The sequence below is a fragment of the Anas platyrhynchos genome, chromosome 2 (genome assembly GCF_047663525.1).
Source record: "Anas platyrhynchos isolate ZD024472 breed Pekin duck chromosome 2, IASCAAS_PekinDuck_T2T, whole genome shotgun sequence".
In the NCBI taxonomy this organism is placed as follows: Eukaryota; Metazoa; Chordata; class Aves; order Anseriformes; family Anatidae; genus Anas; species Anas platyrhynchos.
Window position 1 is genome coordinate 24,254,333 of NC_092588.1, and position 12,064 is coordinate 24,266,396.

Consider the following 12,064-nt stretch of genomic DNA (forward strand, 5'->3'; position numbering starts at 1 on the left):
GTTTCCTCGAGACCTAGGTTCTGCCCTTCCCCACTGAAATCTGCGCACAGAAAAGGGCAGGCAGAAAGGACCAGGTGTCATTTCCATGATTTGGGTACTCAAACATTCCCCAGGGCTCACATCTGGATCGCTTTGGGACTTTAGAGGGAACAAACCAGTGCCAATTTGATGTGTGCCCAAGGGTAAGGGCTATTTTTAATCCCTAAAGGAACAAGAAGAAAGCCTTCCTCCAGACCTGAAGGAGCCCATCCCTGGTGTTGTGAGGACTGTGCCCATAATGGCAGGTCTTGTCTCTGTAAATCTAGTGCCCTGGGACTCGAGGAGAGCTGACAACACCCTCTGTCTCAGGAAGCTGCTCGCTCTGAACCTGCGACTTACCAGAAAATGTCCCAACCCAGTGCCCAGGTAGGGAGTTTTCAGATCGCTGTGCCCGGACAACAAAAACCTCCAATTTTTGTCCATTTTTCAGTTCAAACTGAGAACTGAATGTGAGGTCTGCTTGCTCCAGAATTAAAGCCACATCCTTCGCTTCAGGCAAGCCACAAGCCAGAGGCCCCTCTCTCAGACGTGTTTATGCTCCCGGTACCTCAGCCTGCAGAGCATATCAGCCTGTTCTTCTTTTGGCAAGGGCATATTCAGGATATCCAGATGGGAGCCCACACAGCATGGGCTTAGCAGGGCAGGGCTGGCCCAGGCAATTCAGCTGCCCAGATCCCCCGACACTCCCTGTTCAGTCTCCAGCCACGTGGCCAATTCGCTCAGGCGGTCTTTGTGAACGGGAGCAGCTCGTCGGGAATATTGGCTGGCTGGCTTCCACGGGGACAGCTTCTTCTAAGGAAAACAAAACTCCCCCCCAAGCCCTAAATCTTACAAGCCCAGCTATATGAATAAATAAATAAATAAGTTCTGCAGTGGTGGACCACTGTGGTATTTCTTAGCTGAGACATTTGCAACAGGGGCACGTACCTCGAGAGCAGAGCATATATGGCCAGCACATCTTTGAAGAGCCAACTCTAGCCGACCTTTCCTAATTAAATCTCAAAAATGGAAAATGATAGATGGTTTAATCAGGCCCCTTCACATCATTTGCTCTGGGATAGAAGATCATTCAAACCTTTTTTTTTTTTTTTTGGTTTCTTTTTTTTTTTTTTTTTCCAAACGTATCTAGCACAAGGGCTTTTCTAGATCCTTAATCCTTCTCTCTCTGATCTGAAATGCCATTATTATTATTTTTCCATCGCTCTTTGCACCTCACGCAGCAGTGCAGACGGGGCGTGCTGCTGGCTGCTATTAAACGCTGCAGCACGCTCAGTTGTCTCCATCCCTGCCTCTGCGAAACTCACACAGCTCATTTGCTTCTGAGCAAAACTGCTGAACTGTCCCCTGCAATGCCCTATTATTCCTCTCCGCTGTAACACGCTGCTTTTGATTTTTGCTTGGCTGGTTCGCTAGCGAGCCTGGTTTGCACGTTATACGTACTGCAGCCGCATGCTGAGAGGCTAGCAGAGAGATGTCTCTGGCTACGTGCTTGGCAAAACCAGATCCATCCTTTTACTCCCGAATAAGGAACCATTACAGCCTGGCAGCGGTACAGGATGCCGATGCATCGCCTCGTGGGCTGCATCAGCACCTTGCCTGCTCCGCGTGCTCTCCTGGGGGTTCTCCTTGCACCTCCCTCGCGTGTGAAGGAGACGGGGATCGCCGACGAGCACAGAGATTCAGGATCTGTGCCAGCAGCCTGTGGCAGCTCCGAGCCTTCGTCTTCCCATGCGGCGAGGCTGTGACAACACAGACAGGCACATCCCGTTAGATACTCCCAGACACCGAAAACAGAACGGAAAACAATGAAAAACGTGCTCCATTCCTGCAGCACGTTAGCTGCCAGTAATGACAGGGGTCTGCTCATTCATTCGGTTACAGGCTGGCGGTCTGTCCACTCCTCCTGCTTTATCATCTACCAGGTATTAATTGCGACTTCCACTTGCCGCCAGCAGCCCGAATCGCTGCGTTGTCTGCCGCTGCGATCAGACATCTTCTTATTTCTGCTTTTGTTGTTTAAGCAGCAGAAAACTCAATTACACGCGCGCCCGCATGCATACACAAACACACAGTAGTAGGTTTGTGCTGATGTTTTTCAAGATACACATCTGCTGATACTAAAAATAGGTCCTCGTCAGCAGCTTGGTAATTTTAGGCTCAATGAGAATTCATCCCCATGGTAACTGTACAGTTGTTGAATCATTTATTATTTGAGCTTCGAAATCACAACAGAGCTGGCAGTCTTCACCCTCAGAGCATTTTTCAGGACCTTTTGCGGAGCGTGGCAGTGCTCCCTGCTCCTCGCCACCAATATTTATCAAACAGCCCCCGAGCTGACTACCTGCTGTCCCTCGTCTGCAGCAGGACTGGGCTGCTCGATAGCAGGACGGCAGTTTAAGCAGGTTTCACTTCTATGATAACAGCGGGGCTGCTGGCGGGGCTCTTTGGCTGAGGACAGCACACACCAGCCCCTGTGAACTCCCAATCAGCAAAACAACTTGAATGAAACCTGGAAGTGAAGCCCCGAGCCTCGGCCTTTGTCTCGATAGCCAGAAAGCCGGATAGCTCAGGTCTCCGTGTTGCAAGAGGTTGTGCAGATAAGGGGCCGGCGGTTTTTAACTGTGCAGATAGATGCGGTTGGCTCCAAGCTGCTGGGGTACGCCGCCTGGTTTCTTCGAGATAAAAGCTGTTTGTACTTTCTCCCACTTAGAGATAACACTCATTAGCCATCGGGAGCCAAAAAAAAGGAAGCTGGCCTGCTCAGCTGACAAAGAGTAAGGTGACACGCAGATCCCCTGAGCCCAGGGTTTTCTCAGGCTCTGCTGCCACCGGGTTCCCCGCTCTGCAGAAGGTGGGGACAAGCTGTGCAGAAGAGGCAGCAGTGCCTGCCTTTGGTACTGAAACAGCCAGAATTCAGCAGCAGGACCTGTTCCACACCAACTGCCTCCAAATGGGGTGCCTGAGACCGCTTTCAGGACCTGTTAAATCACGGGCATCAACTCCCGCACCAGCTGCCCAAACTGGAAGCTTTTATTTTAGCTGCACTATGGATGGCTGCGAGGTTTACCGGAGTGCATCACGCCGAGGGCCATCCCGTTTCAGGCGGAGGAGGCTCAGGGGAGTCCCTTTTATCCTGACAAACTGGGATCTGAAGGAATGACCCAGAAACATGGACTCTGTTCCCAGGTGTAAGCAGTTGTAAAGCGATGCTCTTAACAGAGCGGCTTCCTCCTAGATTAAACACGATGGCTGTTACACACTGGCACAAGCAGCGCCGTATTTTTAGTCCGAAGGCACTTTCATTGTCTACGCTTTAAGCTCTTGGCCAACCTAATCTGCAGGGTGCTTTTGAAACAGAGCTCGTGTGATTAGTTCACTGTGTCAAACACAGCGAAATGTGGATGTGCAAGCGCCTCGCGCACCTTGCCTTCCACCTTCAGCAGCTTTCTGCAAAGCTGTCAGCACCCAGCGCATGTTGTGGGATTTGTCAGGTGTGCCCAGCGTGTGTTGCGGGGAGAAACACGATCAGGAGAGGGGCATTTCCCCCTTCCATGCACAGTCACCTCTGATGCTGGTCCCGCCTGCGTGCGGCGGTGCTGCTCCCTGGGCAAAGGGGAACCAAACAGAGCACCACGGGGCGACGCTGCCTCGAGGCGACGGCTGCTTCTCTGCTCCAGAGATTACATTCAGAGCTGTCCAGGACCGTGTCATGTATTTCCATTAGAATTCCTGTCAACGGCCCCAAAACATTTTTTATTTCTAAAAGATAGAACAAATTTAAAAATAAATATAAAAATGAAAGAGCATCTGGTTGCTCAGTCTGTTCATTTAATTACACCAGAATTTCCCTTCCCTCCAGTTGGTTCCGCCACTATACATTTATTCCAATTTTTCATTGCATATATAGGCAGATTTGGGAGATGATGCCTTTTTTTTTTTTTTTTCCAATTTCCACCCAAAGCCTTCCTCTTCCCCAGGCTGAGCAGTGCACGCTGCGGCCCAACACGATGCTGGCTATCGCTGCTACGTGCCGTGCTGCGGCCAGGATGCTCCAGCAGCAGAGCTGCCATTGTGTAGGATCCAGAAAGCCGGTCACAGCTCACGGGTTTTATAACGAGTTGGGAGGGGGAAAAAATCACCTGCACAATGGACCAGAAGCGGCATTAATTTCCAAACCTGCTGTGGCCAAGAGAGGGCTTCCACGGTGATTCTTTGCTTTGGGAGCAGCTCCGCTTTGTGCCCAGGCTGCTGCCCATCCCTGAATGTGCCCAGAAAATGGGGTGGTGGTGCCAAAGCCCCCTTCTCTTCCTAAAAGCTCTTCCCCTTGCCACGAGTGCCTGGAAAGGAGGACAAGCCTGCCTGAGACTTGGACACCAGGCACCAGGCCTTTTTATCTGAAGTCACAGAGCAATAATGGGCGTGCGAGTCCATTGTGCTGCTTTTGCAGTCGCTTTCTGAAAATGAATCAAGTGTTAAAACCCATCTATCAGCTCCCTGTTACTAGATTTTTCCATCTGTATACGACTGCATTTTCCATCCGAGATTTTGGTTGGTAAAAATAGCTCATCTGTGATTTGTATTACAGTAGTGACAAGGGTCTTCTGACTGGGACTGGCTCTGGGGTGTCCTAGAAATGTCTCTTCACAGCTTTGTGCTTATTTATGATTGTTTAGAAGAAGCATTTATTCCATACAGCATCCCTTCCCTCTTCCCCTTGCAAGCAGATTCACAGGGGCTGAAACTTTTATAACAAACGGGCTGCTTTGTTCTCCATTCGGAAAGCATCTCACCCAGGGTCACCCCCAGCCTCCCGAGAGAAGCAGAAGTGATGCTGGGCTGCTCCAACAGCCTGACAGGGCTGGGCAATGCCTCTGCCTGCCGAAAGCTGGCTCTGCTGGCTGCTGGGACTCTCAGCGGAGATGACTTTCTCCATCCTTCACTCCAACTCTGTTACAAGGTCATCATTAATTGTGTCTGCACTCCTCTGAGTTCTTATTTTGGTCTGTCACTACGTGCCCCCGAGTGTAACTGCAGCAGTGTAAGCGGGGACGTCCCCTCTCCCCATCGGGGCACTGGCTGTGCAGGGGGCAGGGCTGGCACAGCCTCAGCCTCTGCCCAAATTCCCCATGTTCAGAGGTGCTCTGCATGTTGTTTCTGAGTGGGTCCCACCTGGGCATCACCTGGTGGTAGCTGGGAGCATCTGTCTGAGAGTGGTCGCCCTGGACCTGTAGGTGCCATGGAAGCAGCCAAATGACCATGCTTATGTGAAGTCCCTTGAGGGATACAGAGCTAGCACGTGTTATAGGTTATATCTAGATCCAGGGACAGCTTTTTATTGCTATTCAGGCTCACAAATCAGTAAGAAATTTGTTGCCAACTACAGGGATTGATATCACATGGGAATGTATTATACTTCCACTTGCTCACCCGTCACTGAAAGCACTGGTGGAATTAGCCTGTGGGGTGACTTGATGTCCTTGTGCTATCATCAGGGTGACAGCACAGCGTCCTGTCTCCTCCAGCTGGCCTTCTCTCAATGTTATCTGGGTCTTTTCAGGCCATTTTAGCTGCCTGTGGTCCTCTGATGGCCTAGTGACAGCCCTGATGCCCAGCACACAGTGTTGATGGCAGTGCTGCTTACACACATCCCTGACTCTGTGCTGGGGCTCCCCTTGGCTGTGCAGCATTGCTGGTTATTCAGATCCAAGCTGGGGTCAGTACCACAGGATCCCAGAGATGCTGAGGCCGGCAGGGCCCTCTGGAGCCACCTGGTGCCACCCGTGCCCAAGCAGGGACACCCAGAGCAGGGTGCCCAGCACCACGTCCAGGTGGCTGCTGAAGGGCTCCAAGGAGGAGACCCCACAGCCTCTGGGCAGCCTGTGCCAGGGCTCCGTCACCTGCACAGCACAGAAGGGCTGCTGGTGCTCAGGGGGAGCCTCCTGGGGGCCAGGTTGTGCCCAGGGCCTCCTGTCCTGGCACTGGGCACCACTGCACACAGCCTGGCTCCGTCCTCCCTGCACCCTCCCCTCAGGGATGTACAGACAGTGATGGGATCCCCTGGGCCTCCTCTTCTCCAGGCTGAGCAGTCTCTCAACCTGCAGGCAACACATTACTTAACGCAGCCCAGGGTAACACCAGCCTTCTCAGCAGCCACAGCACATTGCTACCTCGTGTTCAACTTGGTGCCCACCGGGACCCCCAGCTCCTTTCTGCAGAGCTCCTTCCCAGCTGGGCAGCCCCCGCCATGTGCTGGTGCCTGGGGCTGTTTGGGCCCAGGTGCAGGACTCTGCCAGTCCCCTTGCTGAACTTCACGAGGTTTCCAGTAGCAACAAATATCTGTTGCTTCTCTATGCCCAAGGGTGCCTTTGGGCCTCCAGAGGCGTGCCCATGACCCAGGCAGCGTGTGGTGGCAGGGCGCATGGCGGGGAGGAGGAAGAAGGGACCTTCTGCTCCCTCTCTGTGAAACCATGGCCCCAGGGGATGAACGGGGACACGCCTTATAGGCAGAGGTGGTGACAGAGCCATAAATTCAAATAGAAACAAGGTTTGGTTTTCCAGACCCTTCTTTGGGTTTAATATTTCAGCATTTCAGACGTCTCATAGGCAGCCATAGCCAGTCAGGGGCGGGCGTACTGGTGTTCACGTGGGGGCCGCTCAGCTGTGGCTGCTAAATCTTGCCCAGCCAGACTGACACTCGCAGCCCACCTCTCTCACAGAAATAAATTATATTTGTTGGATATTTAATTACTTTAATAATGCATTTGATCAATATTTAATTACTTTTCTCAGTGCAGCCCTGCTGCTTCTTGATAGCTGATTTCTGGCCTAGGCCCACAGCCTGTGCTCTGCAGTCGGGTCTTTCCAGTGGCTTTGCCATCCAGCTCCACACCATCGCCCATCAGCTTCTCAAACCAGAGGTGGTGAAGGTGCACTGAAGGAAGCAGGCCCATCTCACTCCAAATGTGCTTGCAGCTGAGACCTACAGGACTTACAAGGAAGCTTCTGGCTCCCTCAGTGGGTGAGGATGCAGGGAGCTGAGCCCACATGGGTGCAAGGATGTGGGAATCCCAGAACAGACAGTTTTCCTTAGCAAGTTACTAATTACGTGCTGAAAACACTTCGTGTTCGCAGACTCGGGGTACTCATTTGCAAGTTATTTTAATGGATGTGTATTTGTTTTCAGCTTGCAGCGTTCAGGAAGAAAACAACCCAAAACCACAGACCGCAACATAACTAAACACTTGAAGCATTCCATAATTTAAAAATGGTTTGGTTTTGGTGGCTCCGGCTGCATCATAGGAAACTTGGGATAAGAAACTGTACTCTTATCAGAACTGGCCAAATAGGCACTGATATCAACGCTTCTTCAGGTGGCTGCCAAGAAGTCTTCCCGTGATAAGGAGGCTCTCTCTACTTTTCAGAAAAACCCGAGAGTTTCACACAGGCAGCGCCAGATCTCATTAAAGCCAACAGGAAAGTTTCCCCAGGCCCTTGCTGCAGCACGGGGCATGCTGGCGGTGCCCGAGCAGCCTTTTCACAGTCCTATGAAAATCTTTTGCCAGAACAAGATGTTATGGTGAGATTATCCCTCCTGACATCACTTGTCTTGCAAAAGTGCCAGTAGAAGAAAAAAAAAATTAAAGTGGGAATTTTAGGAACTTGTGTTGGCTTAAACATGGCATTATTTTTGGAGAAAACAAATTGTGATAGAAGTTTAAAATTGTGTTAAAACAAGATAAAGATTATAATGTTCCTAGTCAAACAGTGAGGTATCTTGCTATATATACTGGCATACCAACCAAGGAAAGTATGTGTTAAATAAAAACTTATTAAAAAAAATCTAAACATTAAACTCTTATAAAAACTAAAGGAAGTATATAAATATTCAGTTTTAGATTTTTAAGTTTGGAATTGTAAAATTCCAGACAGTGTGATTGCTGAGACTCAGTTAAAAACAAAACAAGCAAACAAAAAGAAACAAACAAACAAAAAAAAGTTATGGTATACTCTTGTAGTTTAGATTTTTTTTTAAACAAATAAACCCACTAGATTTAAAAGGTTTTATTGACTGTAGTTCATAAACTGAATTTCCTGCATGCAATACAATGATTTTAAATACAGTCTTTAAGAAAGCATAATATATATTTTCATAACCTTTTCTCCAGATTAATTCTAGTTATTAAATCTTTCATATGACATACTACCTACACATCTCAAAACATGAGTGACAGATTCATGTCTCAAGTTCAATTGATAGTCCTTACCCCATAGAAAGCTACATCGTGGACCTGGACTTTCATCTTTCCTGATGGAGTCTCAGGCTTTCCTGCTTAAATAAATAAAATTGCCTCCAGCTGAGATCCTGTTCCTAACTGAGGTAACCAAGATATTCAACGATATCAAAGCGGTGAGATTTGCCAATTAGTCTTGCAAAAGAAAGCTGACTATACCTACATTTTTTCCCTTTTGTAGGAATCACATAATTTCTAGGTTATTTGATTTCTAAAGCATATAACCATTAAAGCAGGGGCATGGCATAGTATTCGGCTTTAGGTTAAATAGAATTTAATGTTGTAGGCAATTAAAACAGACTGAGTTTTTGGAAAAAAAATATAAAAGATCCAGTTTTGAACTTAATAAAAAGAATATCAAATATGAAATATGAGCTTGTGAAAAATAACGCAAAACACACCTCAGGTCAGGTATATTAAAATGCGCATCTGACTTTATAAAATCTGAGGTCAGGGCCCTAAGAAGAAAGTGGAATCATCATAGAAAATCATGGTGGTTTTACACAGGTGGGCAGCAGAGCTCCACCACAACCGCTCTCTCACTCCCCCTCCTGAAAGGGAAAGAGGGAGAAAATACAATGCAGAGGGCTGAAGGGTTGAGATAAGGACAGGGAGATCACTCAACAGCTATCATCACGGGGAAAACAGAGTAAGGAGATTAGTAAAATGTATTGCTTCCCTCCATCCACCCTCTTCCACCTCCTACATCCTAGTGGTGCAGGGGAACAGGAGAGTAGGGGTTGCAGCCAGTCTGCCTGAACCGAGCTGGTGTGGGCTGCCCACAGGCAGCAGCTCTTCAAGAACTGTTCCCAGATGGGTCTACACCACGAGGTCCATCCCCCAGGAGCAAACTGCTCCAGCACGGGTCCCCCATGGGTGGGGCCAGCTCCCCCCAGCCCCCCTGCTCCTGCGTGGGCTCCTCTCCATGGGCTGCAGCTCCGGCCCGGGGCCTGCTCCTGCGGGGACTCTCCATGGGCCGCAGCCTCCTCCAGGCCACATCCACCTGCTCCACCGGGGGCTCCTCCATGGGCTGCAGCGTGGAGATCTGCTCCATGTGGGACCCATGGGCAGCAGGGGAACAGCCTGCTCCACCAGAGGCCTCTCCACAGGCCACAAGGGAGCTTCTGCTGTGTGCCTGGAGCACCTCCTGCCCTCCTGCTGCACTGATCTGGGGGGCTGCAGGGCTGCTTCACACTGCTCATTTTCCCAGCTGCAGTGTGCAGCAGGGTTTTTTATTATTATTTTTTTTTATTTTCTTTTTCCTTTCTTAAACCAGATCTCACAGAGGCGTAAACAACAGCGCTTACTGGCTCAGCTCTGGCCAGCAGTGGGCCCGCCCCTTACCTAACATGGGACAGCTTCTGGATTCTTCTCACGGAAGCCACCCCTTCAGCCCCCCCCCAACTACCAAAACCTCGCAACATAAACCCACTACAAAAACAAGACTGGAGGGGACGGGAAGAAGCCATCTTGTCCACATTCATGACTGAAAGCGGGATCAGCTGCACCAGCAGTATCTCTGATGGGTGCTCAGCCAACCAGTGCCACGTGGTGGACACCAAGCAGCCTCCCCAGGCAGTCTACATCCATACCTAACTACTGCCAGCATGGGAAGGTTTGTTCCATCTCCCTTAATGCCCTGCCTGTAATTCCATCCAGCTCCCCTGGTCCTATCCACAATGGGAAGAACTTATACCTTTTCTCTTAACAGTCATTTTTTTAATATACTGTTACCATAGCTATCCTCAGTCTCCTTTTTGCCAACTTAAGCAACCCCAAGAGCTTCAACAAGCCCCTGGGAGCTGTTTCCAGGTCCCTTCTGTTTGCTCGGCAGCTGGTCCACAGCTTTCTGCAATTTTGTCCTACTTGTCAGATACAACTTTTTTCCTAAAGTTTTATCAGCACTCCACAGAAGACCAGAAAAAGATCAATGGCATCCCAAGCAAACGTCCCATTTGTGCAACCCAGTGTGACGTTTACCTGGTTTTTTGTTTGTTTGTTTTGTTTTTAAGCATTTCATTGTTGTTACTTGAGATCAGTTTGCAATATATTCTTCCAAACCTTTTCTGACTACTGCTTCCCATCTAGTCATTCACTGCCTGTGTTGGCACGCTTGGAGCACTCCTAGGCAGTCAATATGCAAACACTCCATTCTGCCATCTCGTGTAGGCTAATTTTCTCTCTGCGTGACTGCCAGTTTATCTTTGTGCTCCAAAATCAAAGGCAGAGCCATTTTCCAAGAAAGGTAAATTAGAAATACCATTTTAAAATATTTTGCATCAATTAATCCTACTCAATATACTCACATTTACGGAACGGTGCTTTAAAATAATACCCAAACACATCAGACTCTAACATTGCGAAGGTTCCCAGAAGAATATTTAAATCTAGATTACTGGGAATGTAATGTGGTTTTGGGGGAAAGGGGAAGTGTGGAAGGGGACAGGTGGTACACAGGAAAGAGCAGAGTGAAGAAAATGAAGAGGGGAAAATGTCAGTTTTTAAATAAGATATAGTCTCATTTCCATTATCATTCATCTTTGCCAAAGCAGAAATCTTCCAGCTCTTTCTCTTTTCTCTTGTACTTTCATAGATACCACGGTACTGTTGTGAATTTGGTCATCCAGTAAACATACACTGCTTTAAGAGGAACATAGCAAACCCTGCCCAGAGCGTTGTGGATTTGTGCCGTCTTAAATAGTGAGACAGGTTGATTTGCCAAACACTTTATCTTGCTGGGCAATAACTTTTGCACTTGCAAGACATTCCTAACATGCATTACTCACAACCCCCCCTTCCATTCTTCAATACCAGTAACAGTACAGTAGGCATGTAAAGATGCTGCTCTCCCTCAAAGGAGAGTGGGTGCTGGGTCTCACAACAGAAAATATAAGATCACTATACACTGAGCAGGGTAGAAAAATCAGGAATACTACAGCATGAGAGAGGTTAACTGCTTGTCAGTTCCTGAATAAGCAGCGTGACTGAGGTTTGGAGATGTCTGCATCTGTAAGCTCTTTTAAATGTAAATACCCAAACAGATATAGAGCAAGTACAAGGTAAGAATCAGAGGCAAAGCATTTAACATCCCACATTTATGTTTGTATATGTATATATATATTTACAGTTACAGCATTTTTTCTTCAGATAATTTTACATTTCTGTGCTGTGTAAGGCACACCTAGTTCAATTGATACCGTGAAGTACACAGAGGCTTCTTTTGCACAGAACAATCAGACAAACATGTACAAGACATGAAAACAATGTTTGATAAAAATATCAAATACTAAATCAGGTCTTAAAAAACATTTTAAAAAAGTTTGAAGTGTGTGCAAAATTAGGCAAAGAAAGCTTTTTTTCATATTCCAAAGGGTATAGTATGAGAGGTTGTAGGTGCTGGCTAAACTATTTCTATTTTAAGAGCAGCTTAATACTTAAAAAAACAAACAACAAGAAACCCTCAAGGCATCTCATGATTTCAGTATCTGTGCGCTCAGTGAAGGGCTGAGTGGTCTGATGACTGTGTGTGTTCATTGTGCATTAACTTAAAAAGCGAGAGGTCCATAGTTCCAAAGCTCTGATGGTTTCTCTTTGAGCACAACTGGTTTGAGAAGTGGTAAAACTGAGAATACGATCAAGATGTCCATCTAGGTTTGCTGCATTTATTCAAAACACCAGAAAGCTTGGAGGAATCTGCATGAAAGGGTTGTGCATGTCACCAAACTCCGCCATGA